General features: G+C 40.1%; 1 long non-coding RNA gene across 1 annotated transcript; it reads left to right on the top strand.

Annotated features, from left to right (window-relative positions):
- The first annotated feature begins 570 nt into the window (after positions 1–570).
- LOC147832701 (uncharacterized) lies at positions 571–20438 on the top strand. The gene is made up of 2 exons (XR_015514680.1): positions 571–657; positions 19333–20438. It is a non-coding gene; the product is annotated as an uncharacterized LOC147832701 (long non-coding RNA).
- The last annotated feature ends 5905 nt before the right edge of the window (positions 20439–26343 follow it).

Here is a 26343-nt window from a genome sequence, read left to right as displayed (position 1 = left end):
AGCCCTGCTAAAAAGATCCAGCTTAAACCAGCCTAAGCTGGTTGGCTGGTTTTAGCTGGTATTCCAGCCTGGTTTTAGGGGGGTTTGGGCCATTTTCAGGCTGGTTTCCAGCCATTTCCAGCCTGGTCATAGCTGGACAGGCTGGGAAATAACCAGCTAAAACCAGCTTGACCAGCCTAATCAGGCTGGGAGCCCAGCCAAAACCAGCTATATCCAGCTTAAACCAGGGTGGTCAAGCTGGTTTTAGCTGGTCATTTTCCAGCCTGACCAGCTAAGACCAGGCTGTAAATGGCTGGAAACCAGCCTGGAAATGGCCAAAACCAGGCTGGTCAACCAACTAAAACCAGCTAACCAGTTTAGGCTGATTTAATCTGGATTTTTTTAGCAGGGAGATGTTTTCACCTCAAGATATTGCAGATATGATAAAGCCAATGCGAGCAAAAACTTTTTGTTTTAAGGCGCTCACAAAATGATGTTAACATCCCGCATTATCAGTAGACGATGTCTCAAAAACAGAATTAAAAATAGCGCATTTTTGTTGTTTTATATGCAACGCGTTCGCGCGTTTATATGACGTCATCGAGGCGCGACGATGCGATTGACGGCAAACAAACTAACGCTAGTTTGGAGAAAACTGCTAAGTTAAACAGGTACAAGGTGAGTGACTAGTTGTTTTATTTGAAAATTGTTTATAAGAAAATGTCAACAGAATCGATTAAAGAAACAGACTCGTGAGCAAAACACAACAATCTACAGTATGACAAATCACTGATGAAATTGTATTATTATTAGTAATAGTAACCTTAGTAGTAGTATTAAATTAAGAGGAGTTTTATAGAACTACTATGTTTGTTTTTTTAGAATAATAACATAGTTGTCTATATTTAAATAGTGGCAGGTTCTTTGTAACCGAGGATACATATTACATACATAATTATTTATTTATTTGTTTATTTGGCCGGGACAGTGAACATTAATTAGCATCTCTGCCAATCTACCAGAATTAGCCAGAAGGCTATTTTTCATCTGTTGTCCCTGAACAACCTAAAAAAAAACAATACAAGAGTTATACAATCCATCAAACACAGTTAAGCAGTACTAAAATACACATGGTTATGTAGATGTTAATAAAAAATTAATACAAATTAAACTAAAACACCAACATTTTGTAATAGAGATAGTTGAAACACATTTAAACAAAAGATGGTAGGCACAAATGGAGAGAGGGGTCTGGCTGCAGACTCGGTCCAGTGCAATATGAGCTGCATCCAATGCTTTTTAATGCTCTCACCTAAAGCCTGATTTATACTTCTGCGTCAGGTGACCGGCGTAACCCACGGCGCATGCAACGTGCGTAGCTGTGCATTTATACTTCTGCTGCTGTCTCTGTCGGTCTGCATTAACACTTCCGAAACGCTAGTTGGCAGTGAGGTGTTAATGTTCCTCTGTGTTGAGTTTCTTCACTACTTTTTTGCTTTTCCTGAACACTTCCGGGATGTACAAGTGGCTCAAACTCGCTCATTTTGAGGCAGGAACCGGCGGACGTGCAACAACTTTAACTATGAGGTAAACACAAAACAAAACTTTCCATCCGGAGCTCCTTCACGGTACTCCACACTTCGCTTGCGCGGCTTCGCGCCATTCGCGCGGCTCTCGGTCCCGCCCAGACTAGTCAGTGCCGACCAATCACAAAGCTTACGCTACGCGTCGTTGCGACGTGTAGTTACATTTTTTGAGAGGTGCACGTCAGTGATGGCGATGGCCACGGCGAAGGGCTATGCGTCAGCGCCGTAGCATACGCCGGTGTTTGACGCAGAAGTATAAATCAGCCTTAACTCCACCCCTAACCCTACCCGTCACAGTGATGTCACTCACTCCATTGAATGCATTGAATCTGACATTGCATCACTGAGTGATGCAGTCTCAGCTTGCATCATAAAGGCTGCATCCAGATACTATTGCAAATGGAAACATGCTAGGTTCAATTATATTAAAGGCAGTGTTATCTTTGATTCTGCCAGGGACAGAATTCCACTCCTGTGCAGCTGTAACTGTAAAGGCGCCCTGACCAAAGGTACTATTCCAGAGTGGCACAATGCAGTCTACTCGGGCTGCCCCTCGTGTTGCTCTGTGTGTGATGTAGGGTTGTAACGGTATGAATTTTTTACGGTATGATAATCGTCTAAAACAATACCACGGTTTCGCGGTATACGGTATGTTACAAATGTTACAAAATAATTGAACAGTGAAGAAAATTTGACTTTTTCCAAATAATATATTTTCAGTTACTATAAACAACACCACGTACAATGAACAAATAAAAAAATAAGAAAATAGTAAATAATGTGTCAAAGTCCAAATAAAGTCCAAATAAACATGGTGCAAATCCTCAGTAAAAAATAGATATAAATATTTACTATACTATAAATAGTTACATAACGAAACTAGATTCAATATGGAACGTCCTTAGGTTTTATGTGCCAGCATGGATATGGTTGTCTGTGGATATGGATATGGATATGGTTGTATGCAATGCAGACAAACAGCTGCATCTTCATTTGCGTCTTTTGAAAACAGCAAGAGCAGCAGTTCGTCTTTGTTGTGTCACTGTTTTGTCATGTTTCTGTGCTGCTGTGCATGCAAAAGTACTTAGTATGAGAATTATTTCATGCAAAACTTTTTTTTTTGCGTTTTATTTATCTCTCATTCCGTGTTGTTCAAAAAGCTAATTGTTGGTCCACAAACAAAAGCGAAACCTATGCTTATTGGTTGTGATATAGCGAGTTTGAACCAATCTGGGCATGGAGGAGGGACAATGCATCAATGTATCATGTCTGGTTTGTCCGGAGACACAGTGACGAGCGTTTCTTTGTCAAATCAGCGTGGTCAAATTTTGATGACGTAACCGCACTGATTCCGGAGCCTCTGAAAGTCCGCGAATGTTATGTGATACAGCACTGGAAAGCTGAGATTCTCTTCTTTATGCCAATCTTTGAATTGTATGAATCGGATCAGCGGATCAAAAGTTATTAAACATTTAAGAGCAATACTTATTTTTAGCCGCGGGCGGCTGTCTCGGTCTTTAAAGGTTAAAACCGTTGATATGCAATTGTTCATGGTATGATAATCGTGCACGTTCAAATCGTGGTAGACCGTCATACCGGTATATTGTTACAACCCTAGTGTGATGTTTACAAACTGACTGAGAGGTGGGGATGACAGACCATACATGATTTTATACATCAGACAAATGTTTGAATACTTAATGACATTTTCCCAGCAGGAAACCCAACACCAACACGGGGAGAACATGCAAACTCCACACAGAAACGCCAACTGACCCAGCCGGGACATGAACCAGCGACCTTGCTGTGAGTAACCACTGAGGCACTGTGCCACCTCATTTGTGTCAATTCCAAATCTGAACTTGTATGTCACATAAGCACTTTGCATAAATACATCACATTTCATTATGGGTTTTGTTCTTAAATGTAATAAACATGATCGATTTGTCATGACACGGTGGCTCAGTGGTTTGCACTGTGGCCTCACAGCAAATAGATTACTGGTTCGAGTCCCGGCTGGGTCAGTTAGCGTCTCTGTGTGGAGTTTGCATGTTCTCCCCGTGTTGGCGTGGGTTTCCTCCGGGTGCTCCGGTTCCCCCACAGTCCAAACACATGCGCTATAGGGGAACTGATGAACTAAATTGGCCATAGTGTATGAGTGTGTATGGGTGTTTTCCAGCACTGGATTGAGGCTGGAAGAGCATCCACTGTATAAAACATTTGCTGGAATAGTTTGTGGGTCATTCCGCTGTGGTGACCCCTGATGAATAAAGAGACTAAGCCCAAGAAAAATCAATGAACGAGTGAGTGAATGAATCTCTGTTCTCCTCATTACGTCTACAATACATCTCTCTATCAAAAATAGGCAGAGCACAATAATAAGCACGAATGTCTTTTTAATCATTTTGTCACAGCCTTTATTATAGTTGTTTTCAGATCCTCATCGATACTCATCGATGAATTTGCTCTTCAGTGTTTGGACTCTCAATAATGAGTTCAAACCACACTGAACTGAGCTAAACTGAACTGAACTTAAACACTAAAAACTGAACTACCCTGATCCAGTTACTAAGACCATTAATGTGAAGCTGCTTTGACACAATCTACATTGTAAAAGCGCTATACAAATAAAGCTGAATTGAATTGAATCCTCTGAGGCGGCTACTACAGATTAATGACTTAAATGAGCGTCAAGATTAAAGTGTTCCTTTACAAACTCAGTGGACTTTTGACTGCGCAGGCCCTGTTTGTTTATCTGCATCAGATGACCTTTGACCTGCTGGGTAATTATCCTGCTGCGCTTTACAGCACTGTTTATTCCCTTTCGAGGTTTTGTGCTATTCCCGGGCATTTCCAGGAACGTTTGCTGAATGTCAGGACGCAGGATGAGCGATTATGAGCCGCAGTCTGGCATCTGCGCTGGTATTTCCTCCATGCTGATAACACAAATGTTTTTTCTCGACCTCTAGAGCTTCCCATAGCGTGCTAGCGGCCTGTAGAAGTTCCTCTTTATAGCATGCGTGTGACTAGAAGATCAATAAACACTCCTGAGGAACAAGAGGTTACGCCAGGATGAGCGTTTTTACTGATTATTAAACTGTGTTTTTTTAAATAGCTTGCAATATTGATTAATGGACACGTTTTTAAAATATATTAGTTTTAATAACTCATTTCTAAGAACTGATTTCTTTTATCTTTGCCATGAGGACAGCACATCATTTTTGATTACGTATTTTGCTAGAAAGTAAACTATAAAAAAAATCTCTGTTAGGAACGTTTCTGGGTCAGTGTATCTTTTGGTCATTGGATTTTCATTTTAGAAACGGATATTGAAAAATGTTTTTTTTTTTTTTCAATTTTTCGATTTAAAATTAAAAAAACAAAATTGAAATTTAATTTGTTTTTTGATTTTGGTTTTTGAATTTTGAAACGAAAATCAAAAAATGGCTCGTTTTTCTTTTTGACGGTAAAAAACAAAAAACCAAAAGTCAAAAATGTGAGTGTATCTTTTGGTCATTGAATTTTCATTTTAGAAAAAGATATTGGAAAAACAAAAAAATTAGTTGTTTTTTGATTTTTGTTTTAAAATAAAAAAACGAAAATTTTATTTCAATGCATTTTTTGATTTTCGTTTTTGATTTTGTGAACATAAATATAAAAAATGGCTTGTTTTTTTTTCATGGTGAAAAAACAAAAAAATTAAATTAAAAAATTATTTAATTTTTTTCCTTCGAATAACAAAAAAATTAAATCACCAGAAACAAAAACCAATAAAGACTTTTTATATTCTGAAACCATATAAGCCGACTCATTCATAGTGACGCAATGCCACACACAGGCTAGCCTACTATAGGCTATTATTTATTTACATGTTATACACTGCAAAAAATGCTTTTCTTGCTTAGATTTTTTGTCTTATTTCTAGTCTAAATATCTAAAATTTCTTATATTAAGAAGCAAAACTTAATGTCTTGTTTTGAGAAATAATATGCCAATATTAAGTGAGTTTTTCCGTAAAACTAGCAAAATAATCTGCCAATGGGGTAAGCAAAATAATCTTGTTTTTTCTTTTGACGTAAGATTATTTTACTTACCCCATTGGCAGATTATTTTGCTAGTTTTACGGAAACACTCATTTAATATTGGCATATTATTTCTCAAAACAAGACCGTAAGTTTTGCTTGTCTAGAAAATTCTTCTTGATTTAGGAATTGTTAGATATTTGGACTAGAAACAAGACAAAAAATCTAAGTAAGAAAGCATTTTTTGCAGTGTAGTGTTATAAAAGGTATTTTCTTCTGATAACAGGATTTTGTTAATGCAAATTTTCCTCATTGAAACTGGTTATATGGAACAACATACGTGATGATATATGAACGATATTGTTAGACTGCCCGCTCCTGTTCTAATTACACCAGTTACCGACCGCTGCCGCACTTCATTCGGAAATTTATTCCTGCGCCGCTAGAAATCTGGTCTGATCCTGCGACTCCCCACTCATTATTTCTGAAAACAAGACTAAACTTAGCACTTGTCTAGAAAAACCTTCCTTATTTAAGAATTTTTAGATATTTGTACTAGAAAAAAGACACAAACTGTATGAAAGAGAAGCATATTTTGTTGTGTTCAGTGAAAAATCTCCATTGACCTTAGCAGTTTATAAATATATATATATATATATATATATATATATATATATATATATATATATATATATATATATTTATTTATTTATTTATTTATTTATTATTATTATTTTTAATTTTTTTTTTCCATATTATTATTCCAGTCAGACTAAAATCAATCAGACTTTTTCCAGAAGTAAAACATGGTAGGAAATACTGTGAAAAATGTCCTTTCTATGTTAAACCTCTCTTGAGGGAATAATAAGAACAGTTTTGCAGCAGGGATAATAATGTTGTCCTCATCCATATATGAGCTTTTCGCTCATAGGCGGCTCGCTGTGTGTGTGTGTGTGTGTGTGTGTGTGTGTGTGTGTGTGTGTGTGTGTGTGTGTGTGTGTGTGTGTGTGTGTGTGTGTGTGTGTGTGTGTGTGTGTGTGTGTGTTCTCTCTCAGTGTAATCTCTGCAGTCGCGGGCCGCTGGCCAAAAAGCTAATGCAGAAATTGCGCGGGGCCGAGGTGCAGACGGAGCGGGGCAGGGCAGATCTTTTCACACGCGATAATCAGTTTATTCAGTCCTGCTCCTGTGCACAACACTCCGACAAACTCTCACACACTGATGAACTCATACTAGCATCTAGAAAGATGAATGGAGATCATGTTAAACGCATGCTCATGTCGACAGTAAATGAAGATGTAATTAGTGTCTCCGCTGTGAAATTTGCATTATCTGTCAGAGTCTTCATGCATAGGGAAGTTTAATAAACAGAGAGTGGGGATTTTTCACTGAACACTACACAGAATGCTCTTCTTTCTTGGAGTTTGTGTTTTGTTTCTAGTACAAATATCTAATAATTCTTAAAGAGCCCCATTATGGGTTTTTGAAAATAAGCTTGCATGCAGTGTGTAGCACAGCTCTGTGTGGATGAACACATCCAGCTGAGGTTTAAATCTAAGCTGAGGTTGACGCATTGCCCTATGCCATGGCCGTCAGCGTCGCTGACCTGCACCTCTCAAAAAATGCAACTACACGCCGCAGCGACGCGAAGCGCAAGCTCTGTGATTGGTCGGCTTGGTATCGCTGACGAGTCTGGACAGGACCGAGAGCCGTGTGAGCCCAATGGAGCGATTGTTTACAAGTGTGGAGTCCCGTGAAGGAGCTCTGGATAAAAAGTTTTGTTCTGTGTTTACCTCATAGTTAAAGTTGTTGCACCTCCACTGGTTCCTGTCACAAAATGAGCGAGTTTGAGTCACTTGTACATCCCGGAAGCGTTCAGAAAAAACAAAATACCAGCGAAGAAACTCGACACAGAGGAACATTAACACCTCACTGCCCACTAGCGTTTCAGAAGTGTCACCGAAGATAATCTGCTCCTTAACACCAACAAGACCAAGGAGCTCATTGTGGACTTCAGGAAGGGACGAACAGGCTCACATGATCCCATCCACATCAATGGGATGGCTGTTGAGCCTGTCTCATTCTTCAAGTTACTGGGGACCCACATCTTAAAGGACCTTTCCTGGACCATCAACACCTCCAGCCTGGTCAAGAAGGCTCACCAGCGCCTATTCTTCTTAAGGCAATTTAAGAGGAACCAGCTTTCATCAGCCGTCTTGGTGAACTTCTACCGCTGCACAATAGAGAGCATCCTGACAAGCTGCGTCACCGTCTGGAATGGAAGCTGCTCTGTTGCTGAGCGTAAGGCACTGCAGCGGGTGGTGAAAACTGCCCAACGCATCACAGCGACCACTCCGCCAGCCATTGAGGACATCCAGAGGAAACACTGTCAGCGCCGAGCACGCAGTATTCTGAAGGACACCTCTCACCCTGCTCACAGACTGTTTTCAATCCTGCCTTCCGGCAGACGCTTCAGACTAAATTTTGAATCCCGCTCCCGCCAGGTTTTAGCCCGAACCCGACCGCGCTTATATTAAGAATTTATTGTCCCGCTGCCCGACCCGCCCCGTTTTCTGCCCGCTGCGCCCGATCCCGCTAAAGAGCGGGGGGAGAACAAAACCGAAAACCACCCAGCTATACAGTCCAGACAGCCAAGCTGTCTGTATAAACACACACACACAGCACCAAACACACACACACACAGACAAGGCTCTCTCTCTCTCCTACGCGCGCACTAACACACACACAAGCACCAAGCAGACACACAGGCGTTTGCTGTTATATCAACTCAAAGGCTTGTAATACCATGTATCAAGTACCAATGTAATACCAAAAGGTTTTATATAAAGGTATATGAATACTGAGTCGCGCCAGCTCCGGGCCGCAGCGCACATTACTCTCGGGCCGATTCCGGCGCGGATGCAGCAGCGTTGGCTCGCTTACGACCGCCACATCTGGCCCGATTGATTCGAGACAGAATCGGGCAGTAAGTCCACAAGCATCCGGCCCGTGTCCAGCAGCCGGAGCCGGGCCGAGTGGTAAGTCTCCGGCAGGCGAGAATCTAGCCGGAACTGGCCCGAGTGTATTTTGCTATCTGGGAAAGCTCTCTCTCTACACACACAAGCACCAAGCACACACACAGGCAAAGCTCTCTTTCTCATTCGCATAGCAATATCCGCGATATTGCTAGACAGCCCGCTCCCGTCCCAAATTAAACCCGTTACCGACCGCTCCCGTGATTTATTCCGAAATTTATTCCCGCGCCGCAGAAATCTGGTCAGGTCCTGCGGCGCCCGCGGGAATGCAGACCTCTACTTTAGGCTCCCCCGGACTAAAACCCGCAGACTGAGGAACAGCTTTCTCCCCAGAGCTGTCTCCCTCTTAGACTCTGCCCCTCACTGACTCTTTTGCCCCCTTAATACACCCCCCACTCTCCACTAACTTAAACTCCTCATGATCACTGCACTGTTTAACATTTACACATTTAATAATTGCACATATTCACTGCACTGATTCACTGATTTGACCTGTACATACACACTGCATTTCCCAGAGATGGGTTGCAACTGGAAGGGCATCCGCTGCGTAAAAACTTGCTGGATGAGTTGGAGGTTCATTCCGCTGGGGCGACCCCGGATTAATAAAAGGACTAAGCTGACAAGAAAATAAATGAATAAATTCCCACTGCACATGGCTTCAGTAATTATGTTTAACTATCTGCGCACTCCTGAATATTAACAGCAACCTGTACATACATTCATCGTTTGTAAATCTATGTTCATAGCTAACCCAACCTGTCTATAATGTTGATAGTACTATATCTATATATATCTATATCTATCCATCTGTAAATATCACCATAGTCTTTCTATAACTGAGACCTGTATCCTGCACTTGCTGCTATTGCACTGCTGGTTGGACCTAAACTGCATTTCGTTGCCTTGTACTACATGTGTCATGACAATAAAGTTGAATCTAAGCTAAATCTAAAAATTGCAGTCAGTTTGTGAAGGTTTTCGGTGTACTTCTGCAAGTGATCTGAATTAATTTGACAAATTGTTGCTCCAAACTCGGGTTCTGTCGCGTGCGTCTGCTCTCTTCACACACTGATTGTTTTGCATGCATCTGTCTCTCTTTCACGAGCTGGAAGTTTACTTAAGGTGTTTTTTGCCCTTGCCCTAATATTCCTGTCACTTCCTTCCTGTTCTTGATTGGCTGCTGTCAGGTGGGTGTTGTTTTTGGCTGACTCTGTTTTCCGACTGTCTGTCAATCTCAGCAGTGTGAGAAACATGAGCCAGTGTCATGATTTACTGTAAACGCTGTGTGTGTGTGTGTGTGTGTGTGTGTGCGTGTGCGTGTGCGTGTGCGTGTGTGTGTGTGTGTGTGTGTGTGTGTGTGTGCGTGCGTGCGTGTCTGTGTGTGTGTGTGTTTGCATGCATGTTTACAGTGATGTCATGCATTCCTGGAGCAGTGTTTGGGGTAATGCATTACAGATAACATGAGTTACATAATAAAATATCGTTTCTAAGTAAGGAAAGCGAGGACGAAAGTAGCGTGTTTCATAGAAACCTATTTTTAAAAGAAGATGTGTTAGACAGAAATAGGTTTTTGCTGTGGTTACTATGTCATAAGTGTGGTCTGCCAATATCAGGGGTATTCTGAACAAATGTACAACATCATCAAAGTAAGTTCAAACAAAAATAACAACAATATTAGCTAGATTTACAGGCTAATGTTTAACAATGAGTTAAACAACAATTACTCACCGAATCAAACATTCCCTGTCATTTTTAAGCATCTGCATTATTCATTCATTCATTCATTCATTTTCTTTTCGGCTTAGTTCCTTTATTCATCAGGAGTCGCCACAGCGGAATGAACCGCCAACTATTCCAGCATAGGTTTTACGCAGCGGATGCCCTTCACACTCATATGTCATCTATTCCAGCAAATTTCTAATCAGCCAATCACATGGCAGCAGCTCAGTGCATTTAGGCATGCAGACATGGTCAAGAGGATCTGCTGCCGTTCAAACTGAGCATCAGAATGAGGAAGAAAGGGGATTTAGGAGACTTTGATCGTGGCATGGTTGTTGCTGTCAGACGGGCTGCTCTGAGTATTTCAGAAACTGCTGATCTACTGGGATTTTCATGCACAACCATCTCTAGGGTTTACAGAGATGCTCCGACAAAGAGGAAATATCCAGTGAGCGACAGTTCTGTGGGCGCAAATGCCTTGTTGATGAGGTCAGAGGAGAATGGCCAGACTGGTTCCAGCTGATAGAAAGGCAACAGTAACTCAAATAAGCACTCGTTACAACCGAGCTCTGCAGAAGAGCATCTCTGAACACACAACACGTCCAACCTTGAGGCGGATGGGCTACAGCAGCAGAAGAGCACACCGGGTGCCGCTCCTGTCAGCTAAGAACAGGAAACTGAGGCTACAATTCACACAGACTCACCAAAACTGGACAATAGAAGATTGGAGAAACGTTGCTGCTCTGATGAGTCTCCATTTCTGCTGACACATTCGGATGCTCGGCTCACAATTTGGCCTCAACAGCATGAAAGCATGGATCATCCTGCCTTGTATCAGCGGTTCAGGCTGGTGGTGGTGGTGTAATGGTGTGGGGGAGATTTTCTTTGGCTCCATTAGTACCAAATGAGCATCAGCGCCACAGCCTACCTGAGTATTGCTGCTGACCATGTCCATCCCTTTATGAGCACAGTGTCTCCATCTTCTGATGGCTACTTCCAGCAGGATAACGCAGCATGTCATAAAGCTCAATCATCTCAGACTGGTGTCTTGAACATGACGATGAGTTCACTGTACTCAAATGGCCTCCACAGTCACCAGAGCTCAATCCAATAGAGCAGCTTTGGGATGTGGTGGAACGGGAGATTGGCATCATGGATGTGCAGCCGACAAATCTGCAGCAACTGTGTGATGCTATCATGACAATATGGAGCAAAATCTCAGGAATATTTCCAGTAGCTTGTTGAATCTCTGCCATGAAGGATTAAGGCAGTTCTGAAGGCAAAACAGGGTCCAACCCGGTACTAATAAGGTGTACCTAATAAAGTGGCCGGTAAGTGCATGTATATGTGCTGTATAAATAATAAAAATGATTAAATATGTAATATTTTTTTGTTAAATTTGTAATAAGTGTAAAAATAACAAGCATCCAATGTGAAGTGAATAGTACAAGTAATTCCAGCAGAGATCAAGGTTATAGTCCTGTCCCCACAGTATTTGTTCTTCTTGCATTTTAACTCATTTTTCATCATTTATCTCCTGTCATTTCGCTTCTCCAGTAAGTGTATCATGATTTAAGAATGTCTAGAATTTTGTTCTGGAAAATGAGACTGATACACTGAGGTAGAAGATTGTTTTGTTTTGTGGCGTGCCGTGTGTGTGTGAAGTGTTTTCATATACACATCAGATTTGACATTAGGGGGCATTTTCTGGAAGGATGAGGTGTAGAGTCACGTCTGGTGATGTCAGCATCAACATTATTGGACTTCTGGATTGATTTATTAATATTTTCCCCTTTCCGGGGAACTTCCAGGGTTTCGGTCTGAGCTCCGCATCATGAAATCTGAGCTTTTCTCAAGTAACAGTATCAGTAAATGACTGGACTTCTAGTAAATAGGTGAATCCCACTGAAAGCTGTCAGGAAGGACATACCCAAAATCAAAAGTACTGCGATTACAAGACAGATCATTCCCATTGCTATAATGCTACAACAATATAAGATCTTCTTTATGCATCATGCACTGCAAACGTGATGTTCTGATGTTTGTCAGGAAACTACAATGTCAGTATTTTCGCATTCAGTTTACTGTAACTTGATCTTTTTAATCAGTTGGGATTTTTTTGTATGTGTTAAAACATAATAAGCACAACATAATGCAAACACAGAACACATGAGCAGAATAATTCAAGTGTAAAAACATCAATCATAATAATATTGGTTGTATTAAAATAGTGCTGAGCAGTCATATTCATAATATTAAGGATAAAATCAATAGTGCTGGTGGTTATGAAAGTGCGATGATGGCAAGAGTGATATCAATAATAATCAAGGTAATAGTAATGACATAATTAATGCCATCAATTGTGAAATTTACAAGCAATCTCAAAACGTACTGCAGGCTTCAAAATAAAGTGATATATGTATTACAGCATTTTCCTATAATCCTGCACAGAATGACTGTGTTTAAGTAATAATCATCTAACCAGAACGTTAATGAGAAGATAAAAAATAAGCAACACTTTAATTAACAATTCCTTGTACTTGTGTATATACAATGATTATATTAAGAAATTGGCTGTTTATTAGTATTTATAAAGAACAATAATACACAATACCTGCCTAAAACTACCACCTTACTAACAATTAATAAGCAGATTAGTAGTTCATTGAACTTAAAGCCTTTGTTGATGGTTTATTAACAGTGAGAATTGTACCTCAAAGTAAAGTCAATTTTATTAAAAAAAATAATAATAATTTGCAAACAATTTATTTATGTTGAATTTAAACAAACAAATTAAATTTTGTAAAATTCAACTTAATTTGTTTGTTTAATTCAGCCTAAATAAATTGTTTACAGCCACTAAATGTAACAAAATTAAGTAAATTCAAGGAATCATCTCTGAATATTTTTTTTACAGTAAACTACTAAAGAGCTGTAAATGACCTGATATAGCAAACATGATACATGCAAACTTTGAGATATGTGCATTTTAAGTATTAGAGTCTGAATATGACTAATAAAATAATAAGCGTCTAATGGAGAATGTGGCTAAGAGTCATGAGACATTAAAAAGGCTTGTAGATGCATTACGTTGATGAGAATTGGTGGAAAAATGTGTTTAAGTGTTGTGAAACTGATGTCACAATGCAAAATATGATAATGGTTTTTAAATTGGCGTAATGCAAAATTGAATTAGGCAAACATGTGCTGGCGGTTGTCTTTGAGAGATTTTAGTGCTATTATATTTGCTTGAAATATGCAGAGCAGTTTCTACAATCCCAATTACTGCGCAGAGTTAGTATGATTTGTAAAATACAATGAAATCAAGAATCTGTGATTGGGTAATTCTTGTTAACTTCTATTTAATTGAGAAAAATAAACAATTTCTGGTGTTTTCACCAACAAACTTTAATGCATTTTGTAGATATGAACAGAATTAGTTTTGAATGTCTACAACATCAAGGAGCACAATGGAAAAGAGTTTTGTTTTTAAGCCTTTAGGTAACCCTTTATTTTAGGTCACAATTCAAGCTATTAACTCCTGCCTTATTACCAGCCTATTGATATGATATGAACTGTTTTGAAGTATAATCTTATTCTACATCCCTAATCCTACACCCAACTACAACCTTAGCTATAATGAGTAGTTTATTGAGATAAAATGCTTGGTTAATGGTACATTAATGGCATAAATTGTGACTTTAATTGAAGTTAACAAACATTATTGTGTATCTTCTTGATGGATTAAGTGTATTCCAGTCTTTTCCGTCAAATGAGAAGAAAGAAAGAGCACTCTAAGTAGGGATGAACCAATATAGAATTTTTGACTGATACCAAAAACTGATAACTCTTTAGTTTTAGAGGCCAATAGCAGATATATAGAATCATAAATAGAAATAATAATTCTAATTCCTTCTTTTTTTAAAGGCAACACATATAATGAACAACTCAATTTATTTAAGTGGGAACTATTCTAGAAAGAAAGAAAGAAAGAAATAAAGAAAGATAGAAAGAAAGAACTCCAAAAAAAGTTGGCAGCGAGGCGAAATTAAAAGTGAAAAGGTAGTTTAATGTCCAGATTAAGCTATTTTAAAGCAATTACAATTAATTTGTTCACTGAAAACACTGGAAATCTTTTCTTTTTTCTTTTCTCAATTAAACAAAGGTCAAAGAAAATTAGCAAATTGCCTATTCTTCAAATAACTGCATTTCTTTTTAACTCCCCAACTTTTTTATTTACTCTGCTTTTAAGTCACGTTGTGGCCTGAAGTTATTTTTTGAAGCTGTTTGTTGTATTTTATTGATATATATTTCTTGTATTGTTTTGCAATCTCTGTTCCAGTTGTGTTGTATAATCTGTTTTATAAGCACTTTGGTCATCCTTGGTTGTAGTAATGTGCTATATAAATAAAGGTTGATTGATTAATTTTTGCGCTCTTTGTTTTTCTGTTAATACAAGATGCAACGATTGGCTGACGGCACAGCAGCGTGATGACATCATCTGATTAATATTCAATTATCCATGTGAGCAAAACAACATTAAATTAGCAGTAAACGGTTTGTTACATATGATACGCAATAACCTTACACATTTGTTGTGAGCTGTAGGCTTTCTGCAGATTTACGCAGATTTTTAGCCCATTGTTGATTCTGTTTATTTACTTGTGTAATTGTGTGTAAATTTATATTTATTCAGTTTTTTTAAATGCATTTCAGTATAAATATTGACTAATATGAAAGTTCATTTGATTTATTTTTACAGTATAGTTTGTAAAGTCACGTTTTCTGTCTTTTAGTATTATATGAGAGACTTTGTTTACCAAATAAGTGGATCTAGATCAATGGTTCTCAAAGTGGGGGTCGGGACTCCCCGAGGGGTCGCGGGACAATGAAGGGGGGTCGCCTGGTGATTTCCAAAAATCTTTTTATTTTTATTAAACCATAAGTATTACCATATTTTATCCATAACCTACTGAAGAGAAAAAATAGTCGTTTATACCATATATAGTTACTATAGTAGCTTATAGTTACTACTTCTATTGGATTGCAACCCCTGGGGTAATTACATTATATTAAAGACACAGCAATAGCGTCAGATGCAGCAGATTTCATAACACCTGGTAAAACTTTGTTGCCCATTTACAGCTCTCATACATTAAAAAAATTAAAAGAAGATAGACTTGGGTCCATTGGTGTGTGTGCGCCATTGCATGCAAGGTTTCTGTATTCATAACCACCTCAGAATACATTGGGGGTCGCGACTCACTGGCATTGTCATTTTGGGGGTCGCGGCCTGAAAAGTTTGGGAACCCCTGATCTAGATGACTTTGCATTGTAAACATTCAAAAGTTAAAATCGTAATATTTACTATAATCGTTTTTATAGTAATTATTTATATCGTAAATTAAGATTTTACTTATGATACTCCCAAAATATTTCCTCATAAATCTGCAGATTATTTACAAAATTAGCAAAACATGTCTGCGGATTTTGTCTGGCCCTAGTCATAAGCAATGCATTTCTTGCAATTATTGCAAATTTGTAATACCAAATGCTTTAATGCATAATGAATAACGGTCAAATTTATTTACATTTTGTTAATATATTTCTTTTCTTTAAAAACACACACATTTATTTAAATATTTACAATGCCAGAACAGTGGTATAAGTGTCATCATATACAATAATCTAATGTACAATCGTCCATTCTAGTTATTTTCCAATACTATTAAATAAATTACGGATTTACCCATGATGACTATATTTATCTTTAGGCCACTAGCCTCAAACAAAGTTTGGTTTTTGGCCTTTCATAAGAAAAGATTTGGTAAACCTCAACCTTAACACTTCTGGAATTCGGGTTGTAGATATTGTGCCGGTATCAGTGCAGATGTAATCAGTGCGGCTGCAGAATGGACCTACACAAAGCCAGCGAGTGTGATCAGCCATGATAACTGGTTAATTGCTGAATGTGTGTGCGTGATGCGTGCGTGACCGTGTCTGTGGCCGGCCTGTGAGTGTGTGACCGCGGTGTGTGTTGCGTGAGAGCGCGGCGCGGCTGGCACTGACTGACACACTGGCGTGCGAGTGTGTGTGTGTTAGCGTGAGAGCTCAGCTGGGTTGGGGCTGAACACCAGGTTTTTCCAGTTTTTTTTGTTCCCGGGCCTCTCTTTTTTTGTTGTTTTTGCTTTGTTTGAGCACGCATTGATACACAAGTGGTACACCGCTCATTCACAAACCAACACACAGTAGGGTTTACATCATCTGATGATCAATAACACCACAAGCGGGATGCTCTGATTGGGCAATTCACCTTTGATTTACATTTGCATCCAGTCATTTTGCAGATGCTTTAGTTTACAGTGATTTACAATTGAGGAGGTGTTCAGTGAAGAGGCAACACACACAACAAGTGCAGATTACACTGAGGAACTGTTAGTGCTGGGGTCCGCTCATCGTACCTCGCTTAAATGATCTAAGATGATTTGGCAGATCCTGGATCTGTTCATGATAACTGATCTCTGGCTAATTTTGTTCTTCAAACAAGTTCGCGAATCAGATTAGAATGTCTGGATGAACTGATCTGAAATCGATGCACGTGTTGTGAAGGACAGATCTATCCATCCTCGAAATCATGATCAGCAATGCAACGATTGGCTGACGGCACAGCAGCGTAATGACATCATCTGATTAATATTCAATTATCCATGTGAGCAAAATTACATCAAATTAGCAGTAAACGGCTTGTTAAATATGACACGCAATAACTTTACACACGTGTTGTGGGCTGCATGATTGGCCCTTTCATGTTTCAAGAGCAATTCATTTAGTTTTACAGTTAAAGCGGATTTTCCTTATTAAAGTAGCCGTTTTTTAATCGGTGTAAAGAATAACTGGTTGTTTACAAAAGCATTTTGATATTGGCAAAGGCGTCTGCAACTTTAGTGAAGCATCAAATCACCGTCATATTAACTGTCAAAACATGTTTATGACTGCATAAATGTATTATTGCTTTAAAAAAGTCACTTATTGTTTCTATTATCATGCGCAAATTGTATTAAAGCGATCTAAAAAGTTCATATCAATAAGTTTTCTCTTTGCACCACTAGGTGGCAGTCTTTGTACTTTCATTTCAGGGGTGCAGATTGCATAAGTTTTATTAATATATATATTTTCAACTTTATATATGTATAGTTAAAAAACATTTACTATTTTCCCAAGTGTATATAGCTACTACTGTAAGAAAATATCAGAATTCGGCACATCCTTTCAGTATTATCTTAGCTTGAACTGACCCGATCTAATCCTGTTTATATGAATTGAACCTGCTCCCGACCAGGTTTGATCTACCAGAACTGTTGCTATAACAACAGCTCCCGGATCAGTTTTGAAGAACGAAATGATCCTGGATCGTGTCAAATCGTCAATATCCAAATCCAGCTAACTGAGTAATCCACATACGAAGAACGGACCCCTGGAGTGAGGAGGGGGAGTGTTTTTATTTTTGAAGAGATGAGGAGTGTTTCTACTGGTGGTTTGTCAAACCCACTCACCTGTGCATACTTGTCAACCCTCCCGGTTTTCTCAGGACTCTCCCGTATTTTACAGTTCTATCCCGCTATCCTCCCGTATTTCTCCCGTATTTTCAGATTTTCTCTGAAGGGTGGCGATAAACATTAAAGAGCCGATTCTTGCTATACACAACCCATATCGCTAAACACCAGGGGCCGCCCCCTTGCTCTTAAATGTGAGTCTGTTCTGTGCTTTCATTTTATTTAGGCATAAAAACACTTTCAAATACATATAAAAATGTCGGGATTCTCTTTCCTTTTCATTACAGGGGCCGTCGCTCCTCCTATGCAATCCTCAAAACATCGTATAGCGGTGCGTGACTGTCAGCTGACGCGCTCTATCATGATCAACAGACGCTGTTTCCCAAGTGGATTTAGTACATGTGATTTGAAGCGGAGCGAAACTCTTTGGGTGCATGTTTGAACAGGCATATAGTAATTGATAATAAAAATTCCTTACATTTATTTAGCGCTTTTCCAGGCACGCAAATGGCTTTACACATTAGGGGGGAATCTCCTCATCCACCACCAGTGCTCTCTCTCTAAAAAAAAAAGGTACAAAATTGTACCTTTTAGGGTACAACTGGCCCGTCACTGGGGTGGTACCCTTAAGGGTACAATTTTGTTCCTTTATTTAGAGTTACAAAATTGTACCTTCAACATTTGTACCATTTAAGGGTCAGTTTTGTACCCCCAAAGAACAAAATTGTAGACACCGAAGGTGCGAAAATGTACCTTATTATACTATATAGCATTTTCAGGATACTGACGCAGGCATTTGGATCCTTTGGTGACTGCATGCAAAAACAAATAAATAAAATATTTTGGTTCACAGATGTCCATTTTTATTTAGAAATGTAGAAATATTTCATTACAACTCAGAACTGAATGTGTCAAGAAATTAAATTACACAGTAGGAAGCAGTCAGTTAAATGATTAAAATTACATTCAATTATACATTCAGTTATAAATATTTTTGAGGAAAATTTAAATTTTAATACATGAAAAAAATTTAATTATTTAAATATTTAATTTAATCAGTGTATTAACTTCATATTTTTAAATCATGTATTTTAGTAATAATGTTTAGTATTAATACATTTAAATTAGTGTTACATAGTGTCTTGATCTTATCATGAGCTGAGGGTACAATTTTGTTCCTATAGGAAAACAAAATATATAATTCTACCTTTAAAGGTGCTAAAATAGTCCTTTATGGTACAATTTTGTACCCAAATGTGCTATAAAAGGTACAAAAATGAACATTTCAAACCGAAATCTGGACATTTGTACCTTTATAGCCCATTTGGGTACAAAATTGTACCGTAAGGACCAATCTGGGACCTTTAAAAGTACAATTACGTATTTTGTTCCCTCCAGGAACAGAATTGTACCCTCACTGCACCTTTTTTTCTGACAGTGTGTGCACCATCCACCTGGAGGACTCAATGGCAGCCAGTTTGCACCAGTCCACACACCACACACCAGCTGATTGGTGGAGAGGAGACAGTGATGAAGCCAATTATGATATCCAGTTTGCTGGGATTAAACCCCTGCTCTTTTTCAAAGGACACCCTGGGATTATTAAAGACCACAGAGAGTCAGGACCTCAGTTTAACGTCTCATCTGAAAGACGGCGCTCACTGAGCAGTATAGTCGCCTTCACTATACTGGGGCATTAGGACCCACTCAAACCACAGGTTAAGCGCCCCCTGCTGGCCACACTAACACCACTTCCGGCAACAATCTAGCTTTCCCATGTGGTCATCTTTATATTAGCCGCATTTTTTTAGTTGATGTAATTATCACTATTTTCCTATTATGAAAACTTAAATTATTCTGACAACTTTCAAATTTTTAATTGCTGATTAGATTAAAATATTTAAGTTACAACAATGTATTAAACTATATAGTGGTTATTTTTTAGAGTGCAGCGTATAGACTAACACACTGATACTAACATCTATCAACTCTTATTTTAATTTCACAAAGACTTTGAAAGAGCTTGACTTCATTTAAAATCCCACATGTTATGCCGCCGGCTGTTAGTGATGTAATATTCAAGATGCTGTCTTTGTAGGGGCCTCACTAGGGTTCAATCAGTGTGTGTGTGTGTGTGTGTGTGTGTGATCTGCAGTGGACACAATAATGCTATCAGAGCGAGTGTTGATCAGTCCATCATCCGCCACACATCCGCTTCCAGCACAAAATAAGAACGGCGTGTTCAGTCCGCTAAAAATATCCCCGAGATAATCAAGCAGAGAGAATTACCTCCCAAAAAGCTCCGTGCCGTTTCCACTTTCAGCCGAGCATGGCATGTCAAGATGAGCAGATAGAGACGTGCCTGAAAAAACAGCCAATGCAGGAGCGCCACACCCAAGATGGCCGACTCTGATGCACTTCTCTGAAGTTCAGCATCTCTCAGTGCTGATAGTCATCACAAATGTCGTCAAGTCAGGGTGAAAATGTGCTGATGTGGGTTAAAAATGCTGCATTTTATCACTGCAATAAATTACATTTTACTAGATGTTCATATTGAAAATTTCTATATTGATTAGCAATAACCGATCACATTTTCATTGTGTTTTTGATCTCAGGTATAAAACGTATGAGCAGAAAATAACTCATTCATTTTCTTGTCGGCTTAGTCCCTTTATTATTAATCCGGGGTCGCCACAGCGGAATGAACCGCCAACTTATCCAGCAAGTTTTTACACAGCGGATGCCCTTCCAGCCGCAACCCATCTCTGGAAAACATCCACACACTCATACACTACGGACAATTTAGCCTACCCAATTCACCATGTGTTTGGACTGTGGGGGAAACCTGAGCACCCGGAGGAACCCATGCAAAGGCAGGGAGAACATGCAAACTCCACACAGAAACACCAACTGAGCCGAGGTTTCAAACCAGCAACCCAGCGCCCTTCTTGCTGTGAGGCGACAGCACTACCTACTGCGCCACTGCCTCGCCTTTTGTTGGAGTTGTAAAGCATTACTTTGCTACAGCAATACACATGTAAACTGAAATGCCGACGTGTTTTAGAGGCTCAATTCAAATCAAATACACAAACACACATCTTTACAGTTTTACAAATAATGCCAAAAGTATATAAAAATATATATTGTTCAAATTTCTCAAAACATAACAGAAATAGGGGCGGGGGGTGCTTATACCTGCTTGTTAAGTCATGACCAGGGCCGGCGTGTCCATAGAGGCGACCTAGGTGGCCGCCTAGGGCGGCGGAGAGGGCGGCATCCGAACACCTCCCGCACCACCCGCGACCGCAGTTATACCCGCGCCTAGGGCGGCAGAGAGGGCGGCATCCGAACACCTCGCGCACCACCTGCATCCGCACTCCGCAGTTATATCTGCGCCTAGGGCGGCAGAATAGAGAGGGCAACATCCGAACACCTCCCGCACTACCCGCTTCCGCAGTTATACCCGCGCCTAGGGTGGCAGAGAGGGCGGCATCCGAACACCTCGTGCACCACCTGCGTCCGCAGTTATATCCGCGCCTAGGGCAGCAGAATAGAGAGGGAGACATCCGAACATCTCCCGCACCACCCGTGTCCGCAGTAATACCTGCCTCTAGGGCGGCAGAATAGGGTTCTTCACTTTGATAACCGGTCATTTTCGTTTTCACTTTCGTTTTGAGGGCGGCGTGATTGTCCTTTGCCTAGAGCGGCAGTTCAGCTTGCTCCGACCCTGGTCATGACGTATCGGTGACGTGTGAAATATTGTTTCCGGGTCCAAGATGCTACTCATTTGAATTGAAAAACTATTTGTTTTCAGCCACTCTTTAGTCCTATCAAACAATACCACAGTTTTAACAATTTATAAAAATTAAATCACTTTCTGGACATCTGATATTAGGCATGTACAGGGTTGGAGTGGGACTCCTTTTCAGCCCTGGGGCCTCATGTATCAACGCTGCGTACGCACAAAAACTTTGCGTACGCCAGGTTTCACGCTCAGAATCGATCACGTTTGGATTTACTAACAATGAACTGAACGTGGGAATGTGCGCAGGTTCACGGCAGCTTTCTGGCTGGCGTACGCACATTTTTTGTGCGTGTCAGTTTTATTTCCATTGGCGACTCCTAGAGGCAGTTGTGTTAAATTCCTCTCTACAAAGTGTCCGAGCCTTGCAATGGCAGCTGTATGAGACGGGTTCAGCAGGTATATAAGGTTTCCATACCATACATTTGACCAGCCAAACATTAAAGCACAATTTGCAGCGGTCGCCTGTTTTCCCAATGTAATCTGAGCGATCTACTGCACGCACATTGCTATAAAGACACTATCTGAAGATGAATTTGCATGCGTGAATCAGAAACATTTCCATTCAATAAATGTGCAAATAAAATATGATGCTTATTGATATGAACTTATTGATGATTCCTACTTGTCTTTCTCGTGATAAATAGTGGGCAAAATCTGATATGTAGCGGGGAAAAAACAAGAAAGAGTTCATCAGACGCTGGATTCGAGCCGAGTTCATGCTCGAACGTATCAATTCATGATCTCATGCGTCTAACGAGTACCGCCACTGAGACTGTTAAGCGTCTTGCAACATTTTACAGATATAAACCACACTATTTCTATTTTTTAATGCACTGGGTGCGATGTTCAGACCCAACTGTGTTAACCGCATCAGCTAAACTCTCCCACTTGCAAATAGCACCGCTTTTCTCCGGTCTACCTCCGAAAGCAGCACCTCCAATTCACATTCTGTTCAGAGTTTCTCTTCTTGCTTGCTTTTGCCGTTGCTTTTTCGTTGGGTTTTGCCATTAGCATAGTCATTAGCATATTCATACGGGGGAGGAGGCAGGGAGGGGTTTTGCGCTCGTGCACGTGCGCTCAGCTTCACGTTCATTCAGATGTACAAAAGAATATGCGTGAGATTCGGCGTACGCAGTGTTTCATACATCTGAATTTTTTTCTGCGTACGCACATTTACAGCTTTGTGCGTATGCAATGTTTTAGTAAGATTTCCACGCAAGTCTTCGTACATGAGGCCCCTGGAGTTTCAAGCCTTAGACCGGCCCACCTCAGTTCACCACTGACTATATTAAAATAAGGTCATTTCCAATTCAGTTTCTCTATCACGTCTTTTTCAAGAAAACAGCTGCTTTAGAACTTTAAATGTTCAACAATCTTACAGTTTTATATGTCTTAACAATAAAAATGAAAAAAAAATAATAGTAATAATTGGTGAGGATCGAACACGGATTGATGGAGTTATAACTCTACTGCTGTCCACTGGACCACAGTGGCACTGTTATGTTAATACGGCTGGAATGAAAAATAAATAGTGCACTATATGACCTGCAGAACTCTTTTTAGATTTCTGATCCAGTTATGTCAGATTTATTAATGTAGTGAATCATCTGATTTTCCCTGAGAAGGTGTAATATTCATTAACATTAATTTATCGAATTCTTATATTCACTAAGGTGCCGCTGTTTGGGGTCGAATGATAATTAAGTTCTGTCATCATTAACCTGCAGGCTGCATTTTGCTCACGGGGCTGCAAGAAAATAAATTAAATCTAGACACAGCAGAGGCGCATTTTACATATTATAGTACGTCGCATAGTAAGTTACCTTTTAATCTGTGCACGAAAGTCTTGAGGCGTTCATTTAAGTGGAACATGTCGTTCTCAGTTCTCGGTTTGGCATCTGACCACTGCGCTGGACTTCAGCATGTGAATCAGCAGCCTGAAGGCCTCTGAACCCAAACACAGATTAATAGATAAACACACTTTCACCAAAACACACTTACATGAAGACTGAAGGTTAAGCTAATTTAAAGCGGTTGATTTGGGATATGCGCCCCCTGTAGGACGGTAAAGTCTTGAAGGGATACAGCTGTGGATACTCACATCAGTATGGCATAATGTTTATGACACTGCACAACAATTATTCATATTTTTACATTACTGTTACATTACTTTAGGGTTGGATTGTGTCTAATCATTAATTAAATACAATTAATTGGTATTTTAATAAATACTATGAACAAATACTCTGTATAATGACGGTTTTTACAGTACTGTGAGGGTTAGGGTTGGGGTAGATGTTACTAAAATACAATTTAATGAGTATTTTAATAAATATTATGAATAATACTCTGTATAATGACGGCTTTTACATTATTGTGAGGGGTTGGGTAGATGGTAATAAAATACAGTTACCCAATTTGGGTAATTTAATAAATATCACAAATCATTTTTTGAGAGTGGCACAGCTGGTAGCACGGTCTCCTCACAGAAGAAGGTTGCTGGTTCGAGTCCCGGCTGGGTCAGTTGGTGTTTTTTGTGTGGAGTTTGCATGTTCGTGTGAGTTTTCTCCAGGTGCACATGCGCTACTGATGAACTAAATTGACTGTAGTGTATGAGTGTGAGTGTGAATGAGTGTGTATGGGTGTTTCCCAGTACTGGGATGCAGCTGGAAGGGCATTCGCTGTGTAAAACATATGCTGGAATAGTTGGCAGTTCATTCCGCTGTGGCGACCCTTGATAAATAAGGGACTACGCCGAAAAGAAAACGAATGAATTATTTTTGTTAACGTCCGGCCACAGCTGTATCTCTTCTAGCAACAGCAGCCTTGAAGGACAAACACATCAACTGCAGGTAAACTGTGTGTTTGTGTCACCATAGAAACACACGCGTGTACAGCTGCCATGTGTGTCTGTTTATTGCACTCATCTCTTTCTATACAGCAAAGTATTGGGAAAATGTGCTGTGTGCTGACCATACTGCAGAAATAGTGTGTTTATTTACTTCATGCGTGTGTGTGTTGTGTGTGTGTGTGTGTGTGTGTGTGTGTGTTTGTGTGTGTGTGTGTGTGTGTGTGTGTGTGTGTGTGTGTTTGTGTTTGTGTTTGTGTGTGTGTGTGTGTGTGTGTGTGTGTGTGTGTGTGTGTGTGTGTGTGTGTGTGTTTGTGTTTGTGTTTGTGTGTGTGTGTGTGTGTGTGTGTGTGTTTGTGTTTGTGTGTGTGTGTGTGTGTGTGTGTGTGTGTGTGTGTGTGTGTGTGTGTGTGTGTGTGTGTGTGTGTGTGTGTCGCCACCCAGTAGAGAGAGAGTGCGAATCATACAGGCTCAACAAGTCTGACTCTGCTCATCTCTAATCCTGCACTCACACTCTGTAATTATCCTTTCCTCACACTGACACACTTTACATAAACAATCACACACACACACACACACAGCCGTGCATTAACAGACACAAAAACTTATCACACACTTACAACCATGCAAGAACAAATACACACTCCATCACAAACATACAGACAGAAAGCTGTGCATAACCACACAAACACACACACACACACACACACACACACACACATATACACACTTGTGCATGAACACACACACACACACACACACACACACACACACATACACACTTATGCATGAACAAACACACACACACACTTGTGCATAAACAAACAAACACTCACAACACTCTCTCACACACTCGTGCATGAAGAAACACACAAACACTCACAGCCATGCATGAGGAAACACACACTCCATCACACTCAGTTCAGAGTGAGCATCAGAATGGGGAAGAAAGGGGATTTAGGTGACTTTGATCGTGGCATGGTTGTTGCTGCCAGACGGGCTGCTCTGAGTATTTCAGAAACTGCTGATCTACTGGGATTTTCACGCACAACCATCTCTAGGGTTTACAGAGAATGCTCAGACAAAGAGGAAATATCCAGTGAGCGGCAGTTCTGTGTGCGCAAATGCCTTGTTGATGAGGCCAAAGGTCAGAGGAGAATGGCCAGACTGGTTCCAGCTGATAGAAAGGCAACAGTAACTCAAATAAGCACTCGTTACAACCGAGCTCTGCAGAAGAGCATCTCTGAACACACAACACGTCCAACCTTGAGGCGGATGGGCTACAGCAGCAGAAGAGCACACCGGGTGCCGCTCCTGTCAGCTAAGAACAGGAAACTGAGGCTACAATTCACACAGACTCACCAAAACTGGACAATAGAAGATTGGAGAAACGTTGCTGCTCTGATGAGTCTCCATTTCTGCTCACACATTCAGATGCTCGGCTCACAATTTGGCCTCAACAACATGAAAGCATGGATCATCCTGCCTTGTATCAGCGGTTCAGGCTGGTGGTGGTGGTGTAATGGTGTGGGGGAGATTTTCTTTGGGTCCATTAGTACCAATTGAGCATCAACGCCACAGCCTACCTGAGTATTGCTGCTGACCATGTCCATCCCTTTATGAGCACAGTGTCTCCATCTTCTGATGGCTACTTCCAGCAGGATAACGCAGCATGTCATAAAGCTCAATCATCTCAGACTGGTTTCTTGAACATGACGATGAGTTCACTGTACTCAAATGGCCTCCACAGTCACCAGAGCTCAATCCAATAGAGCAGCTTTGGGATGTGGTGGAAC

This window comes from Danio rerio, chromosome 18 (assembly GCF_052040795.2).
Source record: "Danio rerio strain M-AB ecotype USA chromosome 18, GRCz13ab, whole genome shotgun sequence".
Classification (NCBI taxonomy): domain Eukaryota; kingdom Metazoa; phylum Chordata; class Actinopteri; order Cypriniformes; family Danionidae; genus Danio; species Danio rerio.
This window is presented reverse-complemented; position numbering and strand designations above follow the sequence as displayed.